Source organism: Triturus cristatus, chromosome 11 (genome assembly GCF_964204655.1).
Source record: "Triturus cristatus chromosome 11, aTriCri1.1, whole genome shotgun sequence".
In the NCBI taxonomy this organism is placed as follows: domain Eukaryota; kingdom Metazoa; phylum Chordata; class Amphibia; order Caudata; family Salamandridae; genus Triturus; species Triturus cristatus.
This window is the reverse complement of record NC_140594.1, coordinates 691257963-691285218: the sequence shown is the minus strand read 5'-3', so window position 1 is coordinate 691285218 and position 27256 is coordinate 691257963.

Below are 27256 nucleotides of genomic sequence, written 5' to 3'. Positions count from 1 at the left end.
CCAAAACTGGTGAGATTGGCTTGGTAATCGAGGTTATAAACCTGGACAAAAGCGCACCTGATTTTTGTTTGTGTTGTAGTATAACACGATCCAATTGGCAACCCCAGCGCATATCTTTCTGTAATGTTATGCCTAAATATGTAAATGAGGTAACCTCCTCCAAGGGTAACTTGTTCATAAAAATCTTTCCTTTGAAGGATTTATGGGCATTAAAAGACATGAACTTCGTTTTCCCCGTGTTTATTTCCAGACCCCTTTCTGTACAAAATTCTTCGAAGCACACAAGAGCCTTTTGCAAGCCACTAGGTGTCTTTGAGATGATTAGCGTGTCATCCGCAAACATGAGGATAGGAATACGCACTCCTGCCAGAACCGGTGCGTCGGTGGGGGTCAGTGAGAGGCGACCGGCCACCCCGTTGACAAAAAGTGAGAACAGGGTTGGCGCCAAAACGCACCCCTGCCGCACACCCCTGCCAACCGGGAAGTCTTCAGTCACCTCCCCCACGCCCCCCCATCGCACCCGGGCAACATTTCCCTCATGTAAGCGAATTATCACGGTAAGGAGCTCAGGTGCAATGCCCATTTCCCTCAATACCTGCCAGAGCCTTCTACGTGGTACCAAATCAAAACCAGCTTTTAGGTCCACAAACACCGCATATAGGGCGCCGTTTCCCAAGACCACCGTCTTCCAATGTAAGTTAACAAAACGGAAAACTTGGTCAATTGTGCTTGTTCGGGAACGGAACCCTGCCTGCATTGAGCTTAAGATGTCCTGGTCATCCATCCAAGTTTGAATTTCATTAAGAAACATACGGCCTATAATTTTTTGGATCGAGTCTATTAGACTAATTGGTCTATAGTTGCTTGCAATTGTTTTATCCCCTTTTTTAAATACTGGTACAATTTCTGCTCCCCTCCACGAGGGGGGGATATCTGCTCCCAGGGCAATTGCGTTGGCAAGTAGCATAATGTATTTAGACCAGAGACTTCTGTCATTGGTAAACGTATCCGCAGGGATTCCGTCTATACCAGGTGCTTTTCCCCCAACCACTTTATCTAGGGCTCTATCAACATCTTTCAGTGTGAATATTGCCCTATCGTAATATACGTGGGCAAGGGTCTCGCTATGGATGTTTTCGCAGGGTGCGGCATACTGGGGTTTAAAATAATCAACCCAAGCATTCTGGGCCACGTTGTTCTGGGGTCGCTCTGCTATGCCGCCCCTGTCCCACTTGTATATATCCCAGAAGTTCTTGCTATCCTTGCTCCTGCAAGCATCAAGGAGATCCCTCCATTTTTCATTGTCCCACGTTTTTTTTGCCTCCTTCAAGGTTTTCCCATAGTGTGATCTAGCGGATCTTACAAGTAGTGTGTCTTTCTGTTTAAGTGCATTACCAAGTCCAACCCGGGCCTTCCTACAATCGAGATTATACCATCCCTCTTTTTTTTTTTGTTTAGATACACAAAGGCGTGTCTGTCGCCGAACTCGCACAAGCGCAGCCCAAGGCAATAACCAAAGTGTGCCTGTCGCTAAACAACGATTAGGAAACTTATAGCTCTGGACAATAAGCAGATATACAACGGCGAGTCTTTTGCCGAAAACATCGTGCCTTCAATGCAGAACAAAGAAAGTTTCCCCAACAACACAAAATAGCCGCTCCTAGTGTTGAATCACGTGATTTTCCACAGAGTGGAGGGCTTGTTTTTACGCTTTTGCTGTGTTTACGATGCTCTATCGCTTCCACCACTCAATCATGAGCTAATACCATGCTTTTGATGCTATGCAGCTCCCTGTCACGTGCATCACTATGGTCTGACCAACAGCTGTTGGTAAGCACTTGAGCATGTATTTGTTTTTTCCTTATTTCCTTTTAAAAAATGCCAAAGTGTCCAACTGCGGCAATGCAACTCTGAACACCAGTACGACCCCAACTCACCACACACCTTCATAAGTCTGCTCGAAAATCTTGGAGATACATTCAAATTGAGTATTAAGAAAGGATGCAATCTTTGTACAAACCCTATTGTTGGTGCAAATCCGTTCTGGTTCAAAGTTGGATCTGCGCTAGCACCACAAGACGCCTGTACTTGTGTTGCATCCAAAGGAACTTGAGGAACCCTTCTCATTGTCAGGCCAACAGGAGTGTTACCTGAGGCACCTACTTCTATAGGAATGGCCAAAGTATGTGTTGTGTTCCCTGTTGATCCAGGATTATACAGCGGGACAACGGGACCTAGAGTGACCGGAACAGTAAGTGCATCTGGGGCATTTAAAGAAATTGGGTCCCTTATGAACTGGTGCAGTGACAGGCTTTATCGGATGCAAGGGGGGAGTTTGTTCCAGGTCTTGGTCGTGAGGTAGAAGAAGGATCGTAGACGAAGGATCTGCCCCCGGCTCTGGCCCTGTGGATGCGAGGGACCATGGCCAGGGCGAGGTCGGCATAGCAGAGGTTTCTCTTGGGGGCGTGGAAGGAGGTCTTTGGTTGAGGTTTTGGGGTTTAGTGTTATGGAGGGCTTTGTAGAATGTGCGAGAGCAGTTTGAATGTTATTCTTCTATCGGCGGGGAGCCAGTGGAGGTCGCGGAGGTGTTTGGTGATGAGGCCATGTCGCGGGATGTTGAGGATAAGTCTGGCTGTGGCGTTCTGGATTGTCTGGAGTTTGCAGAGGAGTTTCTTGTTGATCCTGGCAAAGAGGGCGTTTCCGTAGTCCAGTCTGCTGGTGATGGGTGCATGGGTGACGGTCTTCCTGGAGTCAAGGGGCATCCATTTGAAGGTCTTGTGAAGTATGCGGAGGGTGTTGAAGCATGTGGAGGACACAGCATTGATCTGTCAGTTCATGGAAAGTGAAGAGTTGAGTATGATGTCGAGTTGCACGAAAGTGTCAGTATTTCAGAAGCTCGTCAACAGGCTTCTGAAGATAGGGAAAAAAGTGTTAACTTAAGCCACATTCAGCAAAGAATCAGAGGGTTAAGCATAGAGGTCTGTACCTCTCAAGGTCCAAGGAAAAGTGGCGAACTTCAACCTGTGAGAACACTAGTTAATCTCTTCGCTGCTAGGCCTCCGCACCCCCTGCGCTAAGCCTTTGGCTATTTGGTGTAGTTCGCTCTGAGGCCCCTGTAACATTTTGTCCACATAAGGTATCCACACCAAATTTGAATCCTTTTCTGTCAACACCTTGAGGATTCTAAAGATTCCCAGGGATTGTGGATTGCCCTGGAGGGGCCCAGAAATTAGCCAAAATACAGCTACATTTTGGTTATTTTTGAAAAAATGGGAAAAAAGTGCTGCAGAAGAAAGTGTCTGTTTTTTATCTGCAAATGGTATCAACAAAGGATTTGTGGTGCCGAAATCACCATCTTCTAAGCTTTCAGGGTCAGGCAGACCTTTGTCAGAAAACTAACATTTTCTACACAGTTTTGACATTTTACTAGTACATAGCCTTATTATGCTATTTTTTGTGCTTTCAACCACCTTCCAGTTAGTGGGTGTGAAAACAATAATGGTTCCTGGAAAGCTAAATATTTCTGAAAAGTAGAAAAAATTCTGAAGTCAGCAAGGGGTAATTTATGCAGATTCTTTAAGTTTTTTTTTAATGGAAACTAACAGTTGAAAATAAAAAAATATTGAAATTGAGTTGAAAAAAACAGCCATTTGTGCCAACGTTTTCACCTGTAAGTTCTTCTGCGTATAACAGATTTTTTAAAGCAATATACTCTTACATCTGCAGAGACCTCCTGGTTGCGGGGATGTAGAACTTGTAGGGTCACCAAGAACCAGAGGAACCGAGAGTCAATAACTGAACTGAGTCTTGCAATGGTTTTTCATTGTGTACTGGGTATATAGCAATTCATTTGGTTATGTATAAAGAGTGAAAAATAGGTACCAATGAACCCTATATATTTCCAAAATGGACACAGAATAAAGAGTTTAGAAGCAGTGGTTATTCGCACATCTCCAAAATTGTGGGTACCCATACAAGCATGTGAATTAGAGGTCCTTTTTCAAAATGCCTTCTTTTTTTACAAACTGTCTTACATTTGGTAGGCACAAATGCAAAGAAAGGCAATTGGAAATAACACTTCTTCTACTATTCTGTGTTCCCCTAAGTCTCCCAATAAAAATTCTACCTCACTGGTGTGCTTAGACCTAGTGCCCACGTCAGGAAATGGCACAAAACGCAACATGGACCCATCACATATTTTGTAGTTAAAACTGACCCTTTTTTTTTGCAATGTACCTAGCTGTGGATTTCGAATCCTAGCTTTGCTGGGACCTAGGGAAACCTAGCAAACCTATACATTTTTTAAAACTAGACACCCAGGGAAATCCAGGATGGGATGACTTGTGTGGCTTTCACCAGGTTCTGTTACCCAGGATTCCTTGCAAACCTCAAACTTTGTAAAAAAAAATAAACACATTTTCCTCACATTTCTGTGATGGAAAGTTCTGGAACCTGTGTGGATCAACAAACATCCACCCACCCAGCATTCCACAAGGTCTCTCGATAAAAATGGCACCTCACTTGTGTGGGTAGGCCTAGTGCCTGTGACAGGAAATGGCCCAAAAAGCAACGTGGGCACATCACATTTTTCCAGTGAAAACTGACCCTTTTTTTGAAATGTGCCTAGCTGTGGATTTTGTGCCCTAGCTCTGCCGGCACCTAGGGAAACCAAGCAAACCTATACATTTTTGAAAACTAGATACCCAGTGGAATCCAGGATTGGGTGACTTGTGTGGCTCCCACCAGGTTCTATTACCCAGAATCCCTTGCAGACCTCAAACTTTGTCAAGACAAACCATATTTTCCTCACATTTCTGTGATGGAAAGTTCTTGAATCTGCATGGATCCACAAACTTCTACCCACCCAGCACCCCCCAAAGTCTTCTGATAAAAATGGTACCTCACTTGTGTGGGTAGGCCTAGTGCCCGCAACAGAAAACAGCCCAAAATGCAATGTGAGTCCATCACATTTTTCCAGATGAAAATTGACCCTTTTTTTGCAATGTGCCTAGCTGTGGATTTCGAACGATAGCTCTGCCGGCACCTACGTAAATCTAGCAAACTATACATTTTTTAGATCTAGACACCCAGGGGAATCCAGGATGGGGTGAATTGTGTGGCTCTCACCAGGTTCCGTTACCCAGAATCCCTTGCAAATCTCAAACCACAAAACAACTTAGTTTGGCAAGGAGGTCACCTGCGTTTTTGATTCCCGGGCTTGGCAGCAATCTAGGGAAACCTAAATTTAGCTAAAAAAAACACATTTTCATTACATTTCTGTGTGGGATCACTGCACCGGCACAAATGTCCTACCTCCCAGTATGCCCCTTGGTCTCCCAATTAAAATTATACCTCATTTGTGTGGGTCCCCAATGCAGAGTTAGTCTAAAATCTCATCTATAAAAAGAATAGCTCTTAGATCTCATGGTACTATCCCCTCAATCCCTATGTTTTTGGCCCTTCCCGGTCACAGGACCTTGTCCCACCTACACAAGTGAAGTATCGTTTTACTCAAGAGACCGAGGGGAAAGCTGGGTGGTAGGACATTTGTCCCAATGCCGTGATCCCACAGAGAAAAGTGAGGAAAATGTAAGTTTTTTTAGCTAAATTTGAGGTTTGCAGGGGATTCTGGGTAGTAAAACAGTGGGGGATCCACACAAGCCATACTTTCCTAAACTCCCCTGGCTGTCTAGTTTTCGGAAATGTTTGGTTTAGTTAGATTTCCCTAGATGGCCACCGAGCCCGGGACCAAAAACGCAGGTGACTCCTTCGCAAAACCATGTTTTGGGCCCTTCCCTACCGCAGGTACTTGGCCCACCCACACAAGTGAGGTACCATTTTTTATCAGGAGACCTGGGGAAATGCTGGGTGGTAGGAAATTTGTGGTTTCTTTCTGAAGCGTGAAAATTATGGCACAGTAATTCAAGGAAAATGTGACAGTCACATTTTGAGGTTTTGAGTACATTGTGGGAAAGATAACTTGTTGTTTTCCATGAGAGAGACATCACCATGTACTACCTAAAAACCATACGGCCCTTGAACAAGACCAAAGACTCATCCACAGCTATTTATTTCCCTGGAGCATAGATAGAAAATCGATCTACAAAGTGATCAATGACAGGCCGAATCTTAAAATGAATGTCACAATCTTAAAAAGAATGTCACAACCAGGGTGATCTTGTGGCAACGCTAAACCATTATCAACAAAATGCAGCAAAATGCAGCACCTGAAGCAGAAGTAAATACTGATCACAACTCATGATTGCTAGAAATATAGCCGTTGCCATCAAGAGACTAGTATAACAATATAAAGACATCAATGGCTTCCTTATCAACCCCATCAAAAAAGTTAAACCGAACAACTTCTTCAACTCTTCCATATTTGTGGCAGTCCACCAGGTAGCTCTAGAGTGGGGCCTAAGTCTGGCACTGTTGTCCCTCAAATACAGTTCATCATACAAATTAATCTGCTCAACAATCTCTGCCAAAAATACATGGTCCATAAACAACTGAAAAAAATATGTAGGCAAAAGGTTTTTAAGTATCCACCCTACACCCTGGAACACCAGTAAAGTCTGGCAGTGCCGGTTGCCCAATGTCTGGGGCAAACCAGAGGTCAGCTCTTCCAATGAGAAGCCTTGCAGCCCGAGGCTGCAGCCCAGATACCACTTGCTGCACTATTGGCACATCAATGTCCTCTCTAAAATAGGCATTTCATCTGCACTAAGAGTGGCTTCATCAGCGGATGATTCCTCGTGGACAGAAAACTAATTGCCAGAAACTTCCACTCCCTCTTTTGCCTCAGATGCAGAAACAGTCTCTGAACCATCGTCAGAAGAAGACTCAAAAAACTTACCAACAACCTGCTGAGCAGTAATCCTGTGGCTAGCCATAATCCTTACTAAGAGAGGAGACTTCACAAACAAGTCAGCAACAACCAACACTATGTAAAATAAGTAATAAACAAAGTATGGCTTTATCACAAAGATTAATATACTCAAAAACTGTACGGCTCACTTGCCAGAGACAGCTACCCTCACTAGCACCTACCTTGTAGAGACACAGCAAAAACCAATGATAGCCCACTAGAAAGAAAAAACAAAACCAATTACTCACAAGACAACAAAATACACATGGAGCACAAATGCAAAAAGATTTTCACACTCAATAAAACAGAAGTTAAACATACTGCTATTATTACACTATTTATAAAAACACATTCATGCAGGGAAATGAAACTCATTTAGCGTTAATAGTACAAAAATCATTTTCTTTCCAAACACTGCGGAACCACCTGTGACGAAACCGCAACCTAGAACATCAGTCAAAAGAACAAAAGCCTTGAGCTAGAATAAAAAGGAGAAGTAAAACATTACAATCAGAATTCACAAGAAAAAAAAACAATTAACATTATAACACACAATGTCACTACTCAAATGGCCAACCTGCCACCAGAGGGGACAGAAAAAAGTAAATAATAACCGATGCCCCATCCCATTTGGGGCAACTCTTACCCAAGGGGCCACCAACAAACTTAAATGTATACATATCCCTAGTGCTATGGGGTTGTTTGCCCCCCACAGGTATATGGACCTTAAAATAGGGCCAATCTGCCCCCAGAGGAAGGAGAAAATGTCAAAAAATTATTTTAGAAAATCATTAGCGTCAATAGGGGTGACCATTATCCAAGGGGCCACGACGAAACATAAATATACATGTCCTTGGTGCTAGTGGGTTTTCTACCCCCTGCGGGGGTAGAAAGTCCTTCAAATAGGGCTGATCCACCCCCGGGGGTGCAGAAACTGACCACACATATTAAAAAACATAGGGAGTGATCCATGCCCAAGGGATTCCCCCAATGCACTTTTAAAACAAATCTCTGGGTCTAGTGGGGATTTCTGCACCTCCGGGGGGCAGAACAGCCAAAACAGGGCAGATCTGTCCCCAGGGGGGCAGAAAAAGCATACACATAAAGTATGCCCCTAGGAAGCTACTCTTGCCCAAGGGGTCACTTTCATTAAAAAAAAAAATCCCTGGATCTAGTGATTTTCTACCACCCTCCCCCGGTGGGAGATGGGCCTTAAAAACGGGCCAATCTGCTGGAGGGGGTGGGGGGCAGAAAACGGCCACAAGTACCCAAAAAAATAAGGGGGTGAACCTTGCCTAAGTGATCACCCCCATGCCCTATCAAATCAAATCCCTGACTCTACTGGGGACAGAAAGGCCAAAAAACCAGGCCGATCTTTACAGAATGGGTTAATACATAAAGAATTGTTCACACCATCAGAGGCTTCATTGTCCTTCCCATTCTCTCTTTAAAAGACCCAGAACTCTTGCCAGGTCTCTCAGAAGAATTGATGCTTTGGACAAAACTGATGTCCCCTCCTTCTTTATCTTTGTCACTTTCTTGTGTAGAAGTACTAATTGAGATACAATCGAATCTACTTGGAAACCCAGAACTCTATGCTCGGTGTGGGGACCATTACAGACTTCTCTGTATTTACTATAGAGCCCAAGCTGTCCAGAAGCTCTATCATCCAGGACAGATACTTCAGAAACACCAACTTGTCCTGAGACATAATTAGGATATCACCTGTAGGTTAACCGTCTGGCTCTCCATGTTCTTTGTCAAGGTCTTCTTATCAGGCTCTCTTTTGTTAGTACAGAGTTACTTCTATTCTCAAACTAACAAACCTTGTCAGCATACCTGCAAGGGAAAAGTAACGCAAACAGAAATGGAAAACAGTATTTTATGCAGAAAGAAATACAGGCCTAGTTAAGTCAGGTTAGGCATCTTATTCAATAGCGCACATTAATACATGCTGTGGTGCACATACAACTACAAATGAATAACATGTAAGTACATACATTCAGCATTATATTCATGTGGTACTTTATATAAATATAAAGTAACTTTGAATACATGAATAGAACAGTGTTACTGAGAACTGTATTATGCATACTAATGCGAATGCATTAGTGCACACGTTTACATAAATCAATCTTGTTTCTAAAGTAAATACATTTTAATAGTGTGAAGATGATTCTTCAAATCTCTAAAGACTATATTTCATTTAAAAAGGTTAAAGAACACACTGTATGATTCCTAGTTCTACTGTGAATGCACTCCAGTACTAAATTTAAGTGCAACACTTCATTAATAACGTTACGACTCACAAGTATGTAGTGCTAAGTACACATATATGTTGCGTATTTGTGACATGTAAGGGTAGAGCCAAAATTACACTGCTCCACATGTTACTCTACTGAGACATATTATACTGAAGTGCTGTATCTTTAAGGCCTACTGGGTATATTTAATGTCTAACTGCAGCACTTGTCTGTCACAATATTAATAATGTGCCTAGCTTTTTCAGTAGCTCAGTGTTTCAGGGTGACAGTTCCATGCATTACGCAAACTGATTATTCTAATGGGGCTATAAAGATTTCTGGGTCTGCACAGGAGGAGGAAAAGTTCTAAGGATTTTTGAGCTATTGTAAAGCATTAACCCCTACTCACTTCTCTAAGGCACAGTGAACTCAATTTTAGATGTACCAAGCAGGTAAATATGCTTTGGTGATGAGGTGCCCTAATATTCAAACACGGACAAGAAGTAAGCCCAGTCACTTGTGTTAAGACATATAACATTTCTAATTTTGTCTTTAAAACACAAACAAAGCAAACAAGTTAGCACTCTTTTCCAACCAAATTTGAATTTTACTGTGATTCAGTTACATTAAAGAACTTCAATAGAGTGTGCTCTCTACAAATAAAATACACTACCACATGTTGTACATATATTTGTACTATTTGTAACTTTATGCACATCTTGATCCCCACTACTCTTCTCCACAATCCAGCTGAATGTGTATAGCTCATTTGGTACACTGGAAGCAACTATTTTACATCCTTCATGACTATTGTGTTGTATGTGGCCGCTCTCTCACTCTGAAATTAGTTTCAGCACCACTGCCTCTAACAGTGTCAATTTAGCTTGTAATCAGGTAACTGATTTTTTTTCTCAGTGGGTCTGATGGACTTCATCCATGTAAACCATGGCCTTGCCTCACTTTCAAAATTCTCCATGCTCCTACTTGATCATTATCAACTTGTTTCTCTTTTTTCCTAGGAATAGCTGCATTGAGAAAATCTCATTAGAGGAACCAAGCTTCCCTTACTTTACATTGTGTTTTGAATATATATTAGGTTCCTCCCCACTCTGAGAAGGGCCATAAATGTCTAACTTTTCAGCGTATCACCAGTCTTTTCTGTCTCATAGAAGAATCAATTTCGGTTGCAGGGGTTTCATGCTTTAAAATCTCCTTTCCTTTGGAATTTGATGCTTGGCACAAAATGGTTTTAGTTTGGTTAGGACCAGTTAAGTTGGCCACATTGACAATGGACAGAATTGGACCGGACTCCATATATAGACAAGTTTACTTCTTTGGGTCAGAGTTAAGCTAAGTGCAAGAGGAAGGATTTACCAGATGGTGTACTCCTGCTGTCATAATATTTCCATATGCATTGCTGGGATTAAGCCGGAAAAACATGATGGTTGGGTACAGATTGGAATTCCAGCTTTCTTTTTTTAAATTAAATATCTTTTTATTGGCATTCATACATAGAAGATAATCTGCACAGTTACTGAAGCACAGCAAGAGCACTTTCATTACAGCACATTTGGATTACAGCTAGGATAATATTACAAGCGCACCCTGCAAGACAATGGTCAGTCTTAAGCTCAGTATCGCATATACATGTAATAGTACTAAAAGCAAGAATTCCTGGCGAATACAAGCATCTTTGTAACAGTCAATTGTTATTAACTCCAATTCAGTGGGGTGTTGGTGAGAAACTACTTTGTATCTTGTTGTCCATATACATATAGTTGTGGTCCACATTATCAGCTCTGCAATATGTTCTCAATCAGTGCCAGGTTGATAAAAGATGCCATTGAAAAAGATAAACTATACAAATCAAACCAAACTTTCAACTACAACTAAATTCTAAACCACCAGAGGTCTGTGCAGTTAAAATACGATTGTAATGTAAAGAATCTCCATCTGTGTTTGACAAAATAGGGGCGGGGGGGAGCAGGTCCCAACACAGATAGGGAAAAGTGAAGAATCATGGTATCTAAATAAGTACTTCTCACTATCCATCCGAGTCGGTCAAGGATGGACTCTGGGTCTGATCAGGTGTGTGTCTTTGTTCCCACATTTCACCATATCCGCCCAGGGTTCTGCCAGCGGTTTACGCCACTTTGTAATCCTATCTTCTTGAAGCAAAGCTTGTTCCTCTGCTCTAGCCCAGCAAATAACGTCCTCCTCCCATGCCACCATCAGCGGGGCATGTTTCAATTTCCACCCAAGAGCTATCCGTCTTCTTACCAGGATGAAAGCCAAATCTATAAACCTATGTCCTAGTCTCTGTGGCTTGGGTCTCGGAAATAATCCCAGCAGACAAATCTCCGGGGAGTACACTAGTGATTTAGAGAAGACGCCATTAAGCATATCCACAATTTTGCATCATAAGTCTACTATCTGCCCACAGGACCAAATAATATGGTCGAAGTCTGCATCCAGTTGTGAGCACCTAGCACAGGCCTGGTCCTCCCTGCCATATACCACATTCAACCTGTGTGGGGTAAGGTAAGTTCTGTGTATGATGTTAAATTGCACTAGTTTAAAAGCTGTATTCCGGGATATCTTTTTTGGACCGACCAAAACCCTACCCCACTCCTTCTCAGTCAACTGTCTCTGTAGCGTGCTCACCCATCGCTCCAGCAGTCTAGGCAATGATGGTGAAGTTAGTTCCCTGATTGACAGATACAACCATTTAACCAAATGCCCCGCTGAACCCAGTGTCAAAAGTGCCTGTAGGGTGGGATGGGTACCCAGTTCATTCTCTGCTATACCCCATAATTCTGTTATCATCCCTCAAATTTTATGGTAGTTTAAAAATTGTTCTGGTGGGAGTTCGTGATAATCAAGAAACACCTCCAATGGTAGCAATTCACCATCTCTGTAGTAATCGGGATTCCAGCTTTCTTGAAAGGCTTGTAGAAGGGAGATGGCTTGCCAACAGGTTTTTCCTGAGTAGAATGCTGAAGATACCAAACTCTTTACAATTGTGACCCTGATGAATCACCACAGCTGCCAGCTCTCTGTGACTTTAGCTGGTAAATACATCAAGGCGCCAAAGGACTTAAAATAATTTGCTAGATTTCATAATATCTCAATTAGAGACGAAGAGTTATGAAATCCTGCAATACCTGCATGGAGTAGTATTAGAGCCACAGGAAAGTTGAGGTGAAAATTGCCACATTGAGCATTCAAGAACCTGCTACCAATCTTGTTGTGAAAGTTGACATGATCTTCCTTCTTTCCTGAGGTGGATAGTGCTGTATTCCTTAATGTTTGTGTCCTCACAACAGTGATACTGTTACTGAGCAGCCAGTGTGCTTCCACTTCTGGAAACCGGTGTTTGGATTGTAAGAAGCTGAGCAGGACACAGTTGCTGAGGATCAGGGACTGACCGGGGCTGTTTCTTGTTGCTGAATAAAGAAGGCATTTATCTACAATTCCTGTGCCATGTGTCTCCACAATTTGTGACTCAGAAGGGACACAAACTCACAATCCTCAATTTCCCACTGGAGCCTTTGGCAATCCTCCATCAATTTCACGAACACAGGATCAGCCAACATAGCCTCTTTCCACTCACTTTCCCCTATTGCACCACAGACATCTGATACCTCTGCTACCATCCATTCATCCTCCTCATTTACACTATTGTCCTCCAAAGGCAGTCTCGATAAGCAGTATGTGTTAATATTCTTCACACCAGGTACATACTTTACAGAAAATGTGTACTTGTGGAGGCGATACAGCCTCTTTGCTATGTGGGACGTAGCCTTCCCAGTACCTGCTGTAGTAAACAGGTCCACCAATGGCTTGTGATCTATGTGGAGCTCAAATTTAACACCACACACAAAATTGGAAAATGCTGCACCCTCCCACTAGCATGTCAATGCCTACTTTTCGACCGTGGAATATTTGTTCTCTGCAAGCACTTACACCTAAATTGTGCCCAGCCCATGATTGCTGGCATCGGTCACAATTCTTGTCTCATCTTGGGAATCAAAAGTCTTCAAGGTAACTGCCTTAGCAATGGACTTCTTCACAGCATCAAATGCTTGTTGGCATTCCTGTGACCAGTGAAATTTCACACTTTTTTCCATCAGACAACGCAAGGCATCTCTTGGATCTTCACATTGTACATCCAATTTATCATCAGATTTCTTTTGATCTCAACCCTCAGATGTTTAAATGTACATGTAACACCAAGATTTTTCAAGGTGCAACATACTGCTCCACTGTGCTCCATTACATCTGGGAACAGTAAAAGAATTTGTGCCTTTTCGACAACTATACTTATTTTTTTCCCATAAGTCTCTTCTAATGCTTAAAGCGCAGAATCATACTCATCCTCTTCTTCATTATCTGATCCCGCATCCACATTCCTTCCCTCCAGCAACAGCAGGGCCAAAGATTTCAGGATCTTCCTCCTTTCCAAATCTAAACTGTGTTGAAGTATTGCTAGTTTCCTCTTTGGTACATATACCTCCCCACCTATGGCCTCCAAATAAGTCTCAAAGTTTTCCTTCCAGTCTTCCCACACATGCAGGGTTACCCGGGATTTTACAAGAAAACTACAGGCTTAGGTATAAATTGCAATGTCATAATTGCACCGACTGCTCACTCCACTGCCCCAGAAACCCGTCATCAAAAATAATTCACCCGTATGAAATACTCAAACCATTAATGCTTGAGGTAAATACACTTCAGAACCTGTTTTCCTCCCCAACGGTGGTAGTCAACCAGTCCCACAAACTTTCAGTACCTGGTAATGGTGTACCTGTCTCCGGAGACTTACTGGCTGCACTGAGCTAGTTGACAGGTGGTGTGCTGTCACCAAAGAGGAGATTTTAAGGCATCCCACAGTGTGCCTATCGCTGATAATTCTCTCTGAGAAATCGATAGGCTGATATGTAGTGTGCATATCACCATACAACTCCTCACAGAAATGGCAAATCCCTACCATGATTTCCAGCATGGACCGACATGGAGGTCTGCTTTTAGCTGCTTCACCCACTCGACCAATGCCAGCACACGCCGGAGTGCATCACGCCCTCCTCCAATATGGTGCTGCACAACATGACATGGTGTCTCTTGTTGCCTGGATACCGCGACGTCAAACACTATGCGCTAGAGATCTTCTGTCCTCAACAAACCAACTTGCAGGGCGCTCACCTCCTCACAGTCGCTGCACATTCACAGCAGTGTCCCTAGTTGCCAAGGATACCACACACCTGGAATGTCGCGCAGCACATTCTACATGAATCTTCTTCTCCACTGACACTCCATCTTAGACCAGAGCACAGGCTTGGGATCACGCCACCTTTGCATGTCACTGCAGTGAGTTCCCTCTGTTGAGTGATGATGAGGTTCAATGATGCCCCGGAACTTCCTTGCTCTCAAGCTTCTCTCACGCAAGCGTTATTGAGCCCAGGTAGAAGTCCCACGCACCAGATGTAAACACACTTGAATCCAAATATGCAAGGAAGAGTGCTTCCACACCACAGACTCCGTTCACAGCATGAGCTTTTGCCAAGCAATCCCCACAAGCACTATGCTTAAAGTGACCACTTGGTGATCTTTTTTGTTCAGAGAAAAAAAGTCCAAAAGTAGATGTTTTGTTTTCTTTGAACAAAGAGTAAATGGCCCTGACAACCGGGGTTCTTTTTCTCTGTGCATGGGGGCAATTTAAGATTTTCCCTTCCCGTTTCCACTTTGCTTCACTTTCCGGAAATGGACAGAGAAAATTAGTTAGAGTAGTTCTGCCCTTAATAGGGCAGTCTGACATTCATTGTGACCAACAGGGCGCGTGCCAAATGGACTGCTGGACCAGCACTTTCAATGGTAACCCAGCAGTTCCTTTGACTCTGAACAGCATTGGGGAACACTGAGGTTTTGTGGGTGAGAGTACAGCTGATTTACAGTATTCCTCCCTCTTTACCAAACCCTGTCTTCTGAAACCTGCAAGTGATCCAGGTTCCTTAGCAGCAGAAACAGCATAGAAACAATTTAAAGATAAAAAAAACCGTAAGTTCTATTACATAAGAAGGCTTGGTGGTGGAAATGTTAAATGAGGTGTTATTTCACTCAATATTACATATTGTAAAGCATTTTTTGTTTCATCCTTCCATTTTATCTATTTAAAGATAGGACAAACAGTGGTTTTGTCCGTTTGTATTTTGTCCCAGTACGCAAGGTATGAACAACATTTTTTTCCCTCAAAATGGCACAGACCAATGCAAAAGCAAATGGAGAAAAAAGTGCTCCCACTTACATTTCTCTCATGGCTCCATCCCAGATAAAAGTCTGAAGAACAACGTGTGATTCCTCATAACTACAGACTGAGTTAATACGATTCAACTTCTAATGAGTTTTCTTCCCCGAATTCCCAGGAATGTCCGATACAAGCAAGGCACTTGACTCTTACAAAGAAGCCATGTGATGGGAACATATCCAGTTATTTAAGGAATCTCCCTTCTCAGGTGATAGGACAGGGGCACAGGGCCGGGAGAACTATGGGACCAATTAACTAAGAAATTAGCAACTCTGCAGGGGTAAAAAAATATGACAACATACAGCTACAGATATAACACTTTTAGCAGTGTATATATATTCTCATTACTACACCTTGAAAGCTGTTATCCCCGAGTAGATAATATAGGCCTTCCTCTACACTCCCACAAAAGCGGAGGGTAATCCATTCTTGTTCTGATCCCAAAAGGCTGTTACTCATGCCCTTGGCTGGAGTAAATCTCTAACCATCTCCAAGGTAGGGAAAGGTCAGATCAAAGTTTGGGATTGACGACAAATGTAAATGTTTGTGGACATTCGAAAACCTACAAGGCAAACAATGCCTTGCGACCTCCACTTCTGCCCTTGCATGGAAGTTACTTCTGTGGATTTCTCTACACTTGTGGCAGAAAGCCCCACAGTAGGAAAACCATCTATGCCTGCAAGAAATTATTTTGCAAATACTTGACAGATGTAAATGGAAGTATTTAATGGCTGAACATACGTTTGTGGAGAGGAAGTATTGAGGAAAAAATTAATCAAACCAATATTATGGAGGTGAGTGCTCAGGGGAGAGTGTACCACTCAAAAATGATGGTACTTACAAGTTGAAGATGTCTTTTGGGGCCGCGAAAGAATGGCTTCCACATCACTAGAAGACAATTGGGTGATTATCAATGGTAAAGTAGAGAATGTGCAATGCATCGGTCCAAATGTTTATGGTGAAGCAGCACAGGAAGTTGAGAATCCATCTTGTGGGCAATGCCAGGATACCCAGACTGGTGTTGGGGTCCTGGCCAAGGTTCTGCATGGAATAATGAAGAAAAGGTCACTGTAAGCAGTGTGGTCAGAGGAACAGTACAGTGAGTGTCTCTTCTTCGGCATCATTAAAGCTACAGGCTGCACATTGGGGAATTTGGCAAAAGTAGGGTAGCTGGAGATGTCAAACAGCAGGGTCGGGGGAAGAGAGGAGAGAATAGAAACGTGGTGCTAGAAAGAGACAATAGCCAGTTAGCCCAAACATAATGTAGCTCATTCTATAACATGGTATATTGTATAACTGTGAATCAGGGAGGCACTGGAGCCCTGATAATCATTGACTTTTTGGTCACATTTGACACTATGCCACACAGGAATCTTCTGCTCACTTCTCTCTATGATTGGTATTACTGAACAGCCTCATGCCTGGATTGACACATACCTATTTGGTCGCTCACCAGCTGTTCATTTTCCCCTTTTCGATCCTCAATTTAAGGCACTCACTTGCAGTGTTCTTTGTGGATCATACTACAGCCCGACTTTGTTTAATGTGCATGTTTCGCCATTGGAAAATCTCATTCGATCCTTTGTTTTTGCTTCCTTGATCCCACAGGGATTGACTCTCATGCCAATCTGGTCTTTTCGCCTTTTGGACGTATTCCAACTCAATTCAATCAAAATCAGTACTGTCAAAACTGAGATTTTCCTTGTTGGGCATGATCCCAAAATTTGTTCTCCAATTTGTCTCCTCCAGACTTGGCCCCTGACCCTCGTCTTGTGTCTTTCGTCAGGTAGGATTTTGAGTTTCTACTTTGATCATTCTCTTTCTATGTCATTCCAGGTCAGTGCAGTCTAGTCTTGTTGTTTCCATCATGTCTTTGCTCTATAGTTTCAATCGTGCCTCTATCAGTTCGACAAGTTGTGGTCCAAGATATCATCCTATTACGTTTGGACTATGGCACCTCATTTTGGGTATTCCTTTAACTTCAGTTTCTAGACTATCCAGAATTCAGAATACGGAAGTTAGTGTTATTTTTCGTCTCCCTCATCATTCTCATCTCTCCTCTTAACGTACTTACCTGCACTGGCTTCCCTAGTTGCATAAAGTTTAAAGCTATTTGCTTAGTCCTTCATGCCTTCCTCCATTCCAAACCCAATTTCTCCAACAGAGGTTTGTTCAGCATATTACTACTCAATCCCCCAGATTTTCCAATAGCCTCTATCTTAGGGTCCCTGGGATATGCCCTTGCTGTTCAGGTGGTCAATCTTTTACTTTTCTGCCAGCCAACGTCTTGGACATTCTCACCCTACATCTCCTTTTGATCCACAACAACCTGGCATTACGTAAGGCCTTAAAGACACTTCTTTTAAACTCTGTCTGCTAGATCTTGCCTCTTTTTAAGCAGTAGTTACTTGCTCCAGTGCCAAGATGCCCTTATGTGAGCAATACATATACTGCAAAAACCAAAGGAAATGGTGGACGGAGTGTTGAACATTGCAAGCACTCACCCCCAGTCAACTGATCTGGGTTTAATCCATCACCGTTCTTTAGCCCACTCTGCCACCCCAGTTCAGACATGGCCATATGCAAATCAGTCTGACCCTGTACCTCATGAGAACAGTCCAGCCCGAACTGCCAAGCCATGTCTTCCCTGGACCGGAAACAAGCTTCCTAGGACCGGTTTCTGGCAATACATATACTAACATAACATATTCCAACAACAATTTAGAATGACAAGAAATATATTTTCAAGATACGGTAGGAGCAAAAATAGGAAATTACAAATGTATTATGGTGCATTGTTCATCCTAGCTGCAGAAGAGTATAAAGGTACATTTACAAGGCATAGTAGGGAGAAAACGATTGTCTAAAGGATTGTCAAACATTTATAGAGATTACAGGAAAGAAAATTGAAAGTGAATGAAATTGAATTTAATTATTCAATTCTAGTAGTCCCGAGACTACTAAATCAATGTACTAAATCATTGAAAATCTTTTTGGGGCAACAAGTAGTCTTCTGATGTCACGTCCTCTTGATGTTAGGGTTACAGCAGGGAGGGAACAATATTACATTGAGTTATGCCAGTCCACCATTGTGCTTAGGCAAAAGGCCACAGCAGAAAATCCATTTGAGTTCTCATTCGGAGAGCAATTTGCCAATGCCACCTTTTCTGGGTGGGGTGTGGACCACTACCACTACCTGCCATTTAAAGTCACTCTGACTTTTTCATCTCTATAGAACGAGAGACAAAAGAAGCATTGAGAATATTACAGTGGATTCTGCTGCAATGCTGACGTCTTTACTTTTCACATTTTGACTTGTTTGACCACTGTAATAGAGACCACAGGCAAACAAAATACTGCAAATCATATTTTGGAAATTAAACAGTAGGAGAACATGTCCACTACTGCTGTTCCATTTTTTTAAGTTGTAAAGTTCTCTGTGATTACAAATAAAATAAAATAAATCTTCGGTTGTTATTCCACCTATTCTGGAACTTAATACACCCCTATCAGACTAAGGCAGGGCAGAGATTCCTGTGAGGCATGTTCACTCTGATTCAGTCCTCTGATTAACTACCTAGGTGATCCGTTGACAGTGCTTTATTACTATTTGTGTCCAAATGCTGATATAGTATCACAGTTGGGTATTTTATTTGTCTGTCATCACAAGGGACTTCTTTTAAGAGCTTGGTGGTTATTACAAATAAATGGGGATGAATTTGTTTGGGTTTGGTCCCCCAATTTGTCATTAGTCTGATCAACCGAGCTGATCCTTGCATAAATGGCCTTTCCAAGATGGCAGCTATTTTGTTGCAATACAAATCAGTAGCTTAGATCATTATGAGTGAGAAATGACAAGGAGGCATTAGATTCAAAGGAAATGTAGGTGTTATTTTCTTAATCCACGTGCCCGTTCAGAAGTCAGACAGCTACTTAATAGCAGGACAAAGTTAGAGTTTATGAGGACCCCACAAGGGAATCTACATCCCCACAAATGTAAGACATAAAATCTCCCAAAATATCTTTAATACACTCCACACATGACAGAGCTATGATAAACTAGATTTACAGGTATTGAACTTGACCCTCTCGGGAGTCATCCACAATCTTTTTTGCCTTCTCTCCTCCTGTTTTTTCTGAATTTGTTTTTTGTTGCCTTATGACTCTGCACACTTTACCACTCCTAACCAGTGCTAAAGTGCTTGTGCTCTCTCCTCTAAATATTGTAGAATTATCTTACACTCAATATGCACATTTAATTTACTTGTAAGACTTTAGTAAAGTGGTACTACATGTACCCAAGCTTGTAAATTAAATGCTACTAGAGAGTCTGCAGTATGTATTGTGCCACCCATATAAGCAGCCTTTTGTGCATTTTCCAGGCTTGCCAATGTAGTCTGTGTGGGAAGTTTTAAACTGTCATTTCGACCTCACAAAATAAACCTTTTTGCCTAAACCTTCCTTTTTATTATATATGTCACCTTTTACGGTAGGCCCTAAACAGGCCATATGGCAAGTTTCAGTGTGTTAAAAAAGTTGAACATCTACTTTTAAGTTTTACATGTCCTAGTAGTAAAAACTGGTAAAATTGTTTTTCGCTACTGCAAGGCCTACTTCATTGGGTTACCTTATTACGTTAAGAAAGCTAACATTTTCTTTTTCTACGTTCCTTTGAATCTAAAAGAGAATAGGTGTTGACAGGATGGGCCATCTCTGACTTGATGAGGGGGTGGACCTGTCACCTACGACACTTGCACATAAAAAAGACTGTGCCTTAGCAAGGATGGTCATGACATACATCTGTTAAAAGCATGCAGACACATTCATAGAGACTATAAATATAACTTCCTAGAGACATGACTACGATTCCTGCAACAAGATGATGTGCCTGAGCAGGTCGACGACACAGGTCTGAAAAGAGTCTTGGTTATACAATTTAAGTTTACAAATGATTACCTAGGTAACCATATCACTTTGAACAGCCAAAGGACACGTAAACTTCATAACAAATTCCTTCATGGCTAAGTAGGTAGAATGAAAGAGAAATAAATGTTGTATCAGGGAAAAGACACTGACTGTGTGGAAAGAAAAGTGGCAGATGATGATGGTGGGTGGTGTGGGATGGCGCTGGAACTGACCTTGGAGCCCATGAACCGCCCTAGGAGGCTGGTGGGATTGGAAGGGAGAATGAAGTGCATGCATGTGTGATCACATGGCCTCTGCATTGCATCGCCCTGCTTGAGGCACACTGGAAATCACTTTTCCCTGTGCGCCTCAAAGTAAAAGGATGTCTGGCACAGCGGCTCCCTCCGACATTGAGATATACATGCTACAGGTTTTGTGAGCAGCAGGACACCTTCTCTATGCCCTGCCTGTGAAGAAGATGGAAACATTCTGTGAGAGGCCTCAAGGAGTGAGCCTTTATTGGATTGTAAAGACAACCCCAGAAACGAAAAGGCAGAAACGAGGCCTGAGGCCAGAAGGGGTTGTTTGCGTCCACTAGTCCTAAGGGGCCCAATGGCGCTACTGGGAAAGTTGAAGGAAGGGGAAGTGGAATATCAGAGGAGACATACATTGAAGCTGCATTTGGGGTGGGAGAGAGATCTGGCATGCTAGAGCGGCCTAACAAGGAGAGGGTACCAGTAGTTCCCAAGAGAAGACGCAGGAGAGCCACCCATGAGGTGGTACCATCCTTTGAGCAGTAGGACCCTCTGGGCTAGGATTACAGGAGCTGATGGTGATGGAGGAAATGGCATTGTGAAAATGGGTACACGTAGTGGGAAGAGCAAACAGAGGGCAGTGGAGGGGAGCAACAGAGGCTGGGCCACCGTGTATTCTATCGATGGGCACACTTGTAGATCAGGAAAGTGTGGGTCTGACTAGCAGCTGTGCTGCGGGGTACTTAGATGATATTATCAGAGTGAAGGAGCTACAGGGATGGGGCAGAGTCCCAGGCCAAGCTGCTGCCCAGAGAGAGAGTCGAGTGGAGGAGCAAATCGCAAGAACAGGGCTGACCTCCCCAATGGCAGTACCAGTCCAGGATCTTGGTCCTACGGAGTAGTTGTTCAGGGGTGGTCACGTGCAGGGGATGTAGATCGGGTCAGTGGTCCAGTGAACATTTGAGCTTTGACTCACAGGAACAAAGGGGCAGAGCAGAGAATGGAGGATGGAGGGGTTTGAGAGGGAAGATGGGTATGATGGAACAGAGTTGTTATCATGGTGCAGAACACAGGGCTGCTCCCATCTTGACATTGACAGTTGCCTGGTTTTATGAGTAAGGAGAAATGACACTGAGCATAGCCAGGGTATGAAGGAACTGGATGACGGGCATAAAGGGGTGAGCACTATGAGCAGTGATGAGATGGAAGATGAAACTGTAGAGGTAAGGAGGAGAAGATGAAGCAAATGGAGAGGGGCAGGAGAAAAATATTGGAGGCTAGCACCAATGAGGGAGGGTGAGTTGGGAGCGCAGAGGAGAAGTGGGTAAGTGGGGGGGCAAATTGAGTGATGAGGTCAACAAAGGTGACTTTGGGGATCCTTAGCGCAGCTCGATGGGCTGAGAAAAATGTCACTGATGGAAGAAAGAAGGGGTAAAGGTAGGACAGCAGCCGACAAACTCTCAAGGAGTTCTGATAGCTCCAGGCAGAGGAGGGACGAGCAGGAGAGTGAGTGCAGGGATAGATGGGCTGACGTCTTGGCGCAAACTAGCGGAGAGAAGAGACAATTTGAGTGGGACGGGTAAAATGCAACTAGGCAACATTGACATGGGGAGGTGAGGTGTGGGATGCTTAGTATTTAGGATGCATGGTGTGAGACATGAGAGAGATAGATGTTGCATTGTTGTAGGACAGTGGGAACGAGGTACAGACAGAGAACATAGAGTGAACAACAATGCCGATGTAAGCGTGGGAGTGAGGCGTCAGAGAGGGAGAAGATGGATTGAAGAGGACTGGGTTGATGATAAAACAGTGGAGAAGAATAAGTGACAGGAAAGGTTAATGCACATGTGTGTGGCAGACCTGTTTGATTGTCACCTGCTTATGGCACAAAAGTTAAAATATTGGTGTATCAATATTTAATATACATTGCTTTGTAGAGAGTCCAGGTTCAAAGAGGTATCAAAGGTGGAAGAGCAGTAGATAGCAAAGCACCCTAGGGTCCCTATGACTATTGACAGTTGGATGGTAGCTTTCGCCATTTACGTGAGCATACTTTGTGAAAAGTTCCCTGAGAATAGTGTGGCCCTGTGCAATTACATGAATGTCACTAGGATGGCTAGCATCAGTTTGCGAGGTCTGTCTAGGCTGAGGTACAATGAAGAATTCAGGGCCGACAAGTGTGTGATGCTATGAGGGAAGCTTGTGGCTCAAATTCATGACACCTACAAGTTCCAAATAGTTTGCACACATAGCTTCCTTTGCTGTAAATGCCGTTAGGGGCGGAGGGAGTGGTGAGTGTCACAGGAAAGCAGGTACCTACCAGAGCATGCTGGAATTTTAGCAAAGGAGCATGCCACAGGTACCCATGTAAGTTCAGGCAAGAATGGGGCTGACACCCATTGGTTACGTGCGCCAACAGACAAGAACCATGTATGGGGAGGGGATGGATTAAGGATGACATTCTAGGGTTGGTGGGGAAAGGCATCTACACCAGTTAAGCGAGAGGCTACTCTCCCTTGGTCAGTGCTGTATCAGAAAGGGAAAGTATCCAGACTGTTAGGGGTGATTTAAACAGAGTGTTTGATTCCCATAGAGGGGTCTGTGCGTAGGATGAAACAGTGATAAGCTCAGGTCATGCAAGATGGCCCATGACGTGGTGAGGGAGAAGTTTTGAAGGATGTAGAATGCGGCAAGAATATATGCCCATTTGACAGGATGCCCATGAGGGACTTGATTGTATGCCCAGTAGGGGTGGGGTAAAAAATGAAAAGGAGAAATCAGCCTCATACATCACCTATCATGGTCGTAGGGCTTTTTCGTGAATGATTACATTGACATTGATATGGTTCATTGCTCAGTGATCTCTACAGTATTAACATAGCCATAGTCGTAGTACGGAAATGTGGAAAAAGGGCAGCGATGGGTGGTGGCCCTTGAGTTTGTTTTTTGCAGACAATTGGCTTTTACCATAAAAGGGGGCACAAAGCTTCTCCCCAGGTTTTTTTAACACTATACTCGTGTTTTCATGGGGATGCAGAGTGGGCCAATGACATGGGCAGTTCAAATTTTCTTGAATGTGGCAGAAGAGGATGGAATTGGAGTGTTTTGGAAAGGGCACTTGTGTGCCCACTAACGGCCATGCAAATGGAAGATGAAACATCATTGCATAACATTCCTGGATTTTATTAGGGTATTAGTGGCTCTGAGACTGTGTGTTGGTGAGCTGAGAACTAGGGTGGTCACATTTGTGAGCACAATGAGATATTGGTAAATGTGATCAGCAGAATGCCAACAAGAGACAAATATGTAATGTTTTGTTGAGAAACTGGTGGTGATGGGGTTGGAGTTCATGTAATTTTCAAGGCATATTGTTGGTTTGACAACGGGGTGGCTGATGAGTTATCTCATTTGCAGTGTGAGAGGTTCTATGGTTTGGCCTCCAAAGTAGACTAGTGAGGGCAGTGAGTGCTGAAATATCTATGGGTGGTTGGGCTGTGCAAGCCAATCAGCTGGCAGAGAACACCTTGGCCGTGTCTACGAGGAGGAGTTCTAGATTGGGTTGAAAAGAATTCTTGCAGTCTGGTGCAGAGAAACAGAATACCTCAGATAAGGAGAAGGTAAATAGAAAGGCAGATATGTTGCATTTTCTCATGGATCAAATTGGAAGAAGGCTGGCACCAGTTGCCATAAGGGCGGAGATGGCATGGTTTGCCTTTCATAGAAAATGCTTTTGAGGTTATGACCTGGTTGGAGGCCAGCTGAACAGAAGGATATCAGAAGAGTGGGCAAAGAAAAAGGTAAGGTGTACAATTTGACGAATCCATTGACAACAATGGTGCTTCCATTACTGTTGGAGCAAGTGAGTTCAGAGCAGTATTTATGGCACTATTTTTTGAGGGGCTCAGGGTATCATAATAAGTGGGCACTAGGGTAAGAGAAGGTGTGGCTAGACATTGAGTGGCATATAGGAGAGAAGTAAGTTACAAATAGGCAGGAGTAAGACAGATCAGAACGCGAAAGGGCTTGCAGTATGGCTGCAGAAGTGAGAAGCAAAGAGATGCTTGTTGCGGGTTTGGCTCGTTTTTTGCAGCTGTGGGGTCTATAGCACGGGCCTGTGTCAGTACAAGTGTCATGAGACACAGGTACTTGAAGTGATAAATAAATTCCTACATCAGGCGGGGTGCAGGGACAGGGATTATGGAACACATTTGTTCAGGACTGGGGTGGCCATAGAAGATTATTGATTGGTGATGAAAGAAGGCAGATTGAAAAGTTTGAGGCAATATAAGACTGATTCTATATATGTTATGTGCATTAGGGTGGAGTTGGCGGTACATAATATGGGTAACTGATCTGTTTTTTTCACATGCAAGGATATAGAGAGTGCAAATAAGGAGGAGATTTGGATTTGAGGGCATTAGCTTGTGGAGTGGCCTGGGGAATAAGCGAGGAAGCAGTTGTGTGCTCACCATCAGGGTTTGGACTAGGACAGGGCAGTGATACAATGTTTTGGCTGAGGGGGGTGAGGTGGGGGCAGTTGATTCCCACTTTATGGGAAATGAGAGAGAAGAGGCTAAAGCCCAGTTTATTATTAATACATTTTGATGAGAACAACCTGATCCAGTCCATGCGATTCAAATTGATCAAGATGGAGGATTTGGGGTTTGTGAAGGAAAAAGGGGAGGGATTGCTGTTGTGCTCGAAACCGATGTTGCCTCGATGAGCGTGGAGAGGGGCAAGGAAAATGGCGACGATAGGAAGGGTGAGGAAAGAGGTTAACAGGGTGATGGGAGGTTATGTGAGGCCAAGGTTAACTAGGTGATACTGCATAAGGAGATTGTGCCTGAATGTCCTGCGATATCAGGGATGAAGGGCTGCATCTGTCCTTATTGGGGAACAGATTGTAATTGGAATATTTGAAGGATAAGATTGGGTAGAGGATATAGGAAATTTGAGGTATGGAATTGAAAAGCACATAGCTGCTTATTGTTTTAACAGCTTGCACGATGCACGCACATAACTAAAACCAGCTGAAGCAGAAGCAGGCCAGAAATTAATCATTTTGACTTGTCTTTTGCGTGCCTGTACTCATGGCCTGGGCCCACTGTGAGAGCCTGATGTGCACAGGCCATGATCTTGTTTGAATGTGGGGAATGATAGCATCAAGAATACACATAACTCTTTCTTAGGAGTGTTGGGGATTTTAGTGCTCTTTTCTTTTTTTCTCCATGGATTATGACGTGCTGTCTTGCACCATCGTTGTTTAAAAGCACGCAATGTCAAAGTCTACTTATGCAGATATCTGCCAATCTGTGTGTTTGTTTCCGTGTTGGATCCATTGTGTGTCGGTGCCTGCGGTTATGTGTTTGTTTTTGTCTTACGTTTTAACGTGACTTTGCTTTTGGACTAAGTGGGAGATTGTGTGCATTTTGTTTCTTACTTCCTGCGTCACACGTTTTTGTGTGCTATGTATGGTGCATGCACTTATATGAGGGTTTCTAGTTGTGTAGCTTTCTGTGGTTTTTCGTAGGCGCATGCGTTTGTGAGGGGTGTTTGTAATTGCATGTATTTGTGTTTATATCTGCTCATACTTCCAACTATCTCTCTTTTGAATGCTCTGGGAGTTTGTTTACTGTTTACCTCTGTGCATGTGAAAGAGAAACAGATATTATTTCTATTGAAGAATGATTTATTCTATATACATTCCATGCATTGTGTGTAGGAATATTTGCAATTGTGTGTCTGTTCCCTTGTGTGAGTCATTTCGCAGCTGTGTACGAATATTTACCTCTGTGCATGTGAAAGAGAAACAGATATTATTTCTATTGAAGAATGATTTATTCTATTTATGTTCCATGCATTGTGTGTAAGAATAATTGCAATTGTGTGTCTGTTCCCTTGTGTGAGTCATGTCACAGCTGTGTAAGAATCTGCATTTGTGTGGATTTAGTGTTTCAAGTTCGAACTGGTTAGCTATTCATATTAAGGAGAAGAAAAAAAACAAGCCGGGGTTACAAAAAAAACTCCTGTCACTTCCTGTTTACTGCTGAAACATGGTGATTATGCCAAAATAAGAGGAGTGAAATGCGCATCTACTGAAGCGAATGCATGGCAACAGTAAAGTACCTAAGTCCTATGGTAAGAAGAGCACTGATGCCCACTGCCTGCATCCTTGCCCTCCAGGGCGGTGTCATGAGAGAAATGTAAAAGTGACAAATTTGGGAGAGATGTGACCAGGCTCTCTTTTACAAGTGCCCAGAATGATAGGTGCATACACTCGGCATAGAAGCAGTTGTTTGGTGTAGTGCTGCAAGGCCATACTGTATGGATATAGGCTTGCTGCAAGAAATGTTTGTTTTAATATCAGGGAAATCAACAGTAAAAAACAGCCAAGCAGACCATAAAACAGGTGCACCTGTCTTCAACTGTCTGATTGCCCTACAGGGCACTGTCCGACCCTGCAATCAACAACCCAAATTAAGCTGTTCTGTGCTAAATTCAAAGAAAGTACCATGTAGTCTCCTCTGCACAACATCTGCCACAATGGGCCTCTTTAACACTGGCCTGAGTTGTGTTTTCCTTCTGTCCTGCACAAACAAGGCTTTTCCTAGTGCTATGCACTTCAGGTCAGAGAATCAAAATGGTTGCGCGCCTTGTTGCACAACCAAGCCCCTATTTATTTATT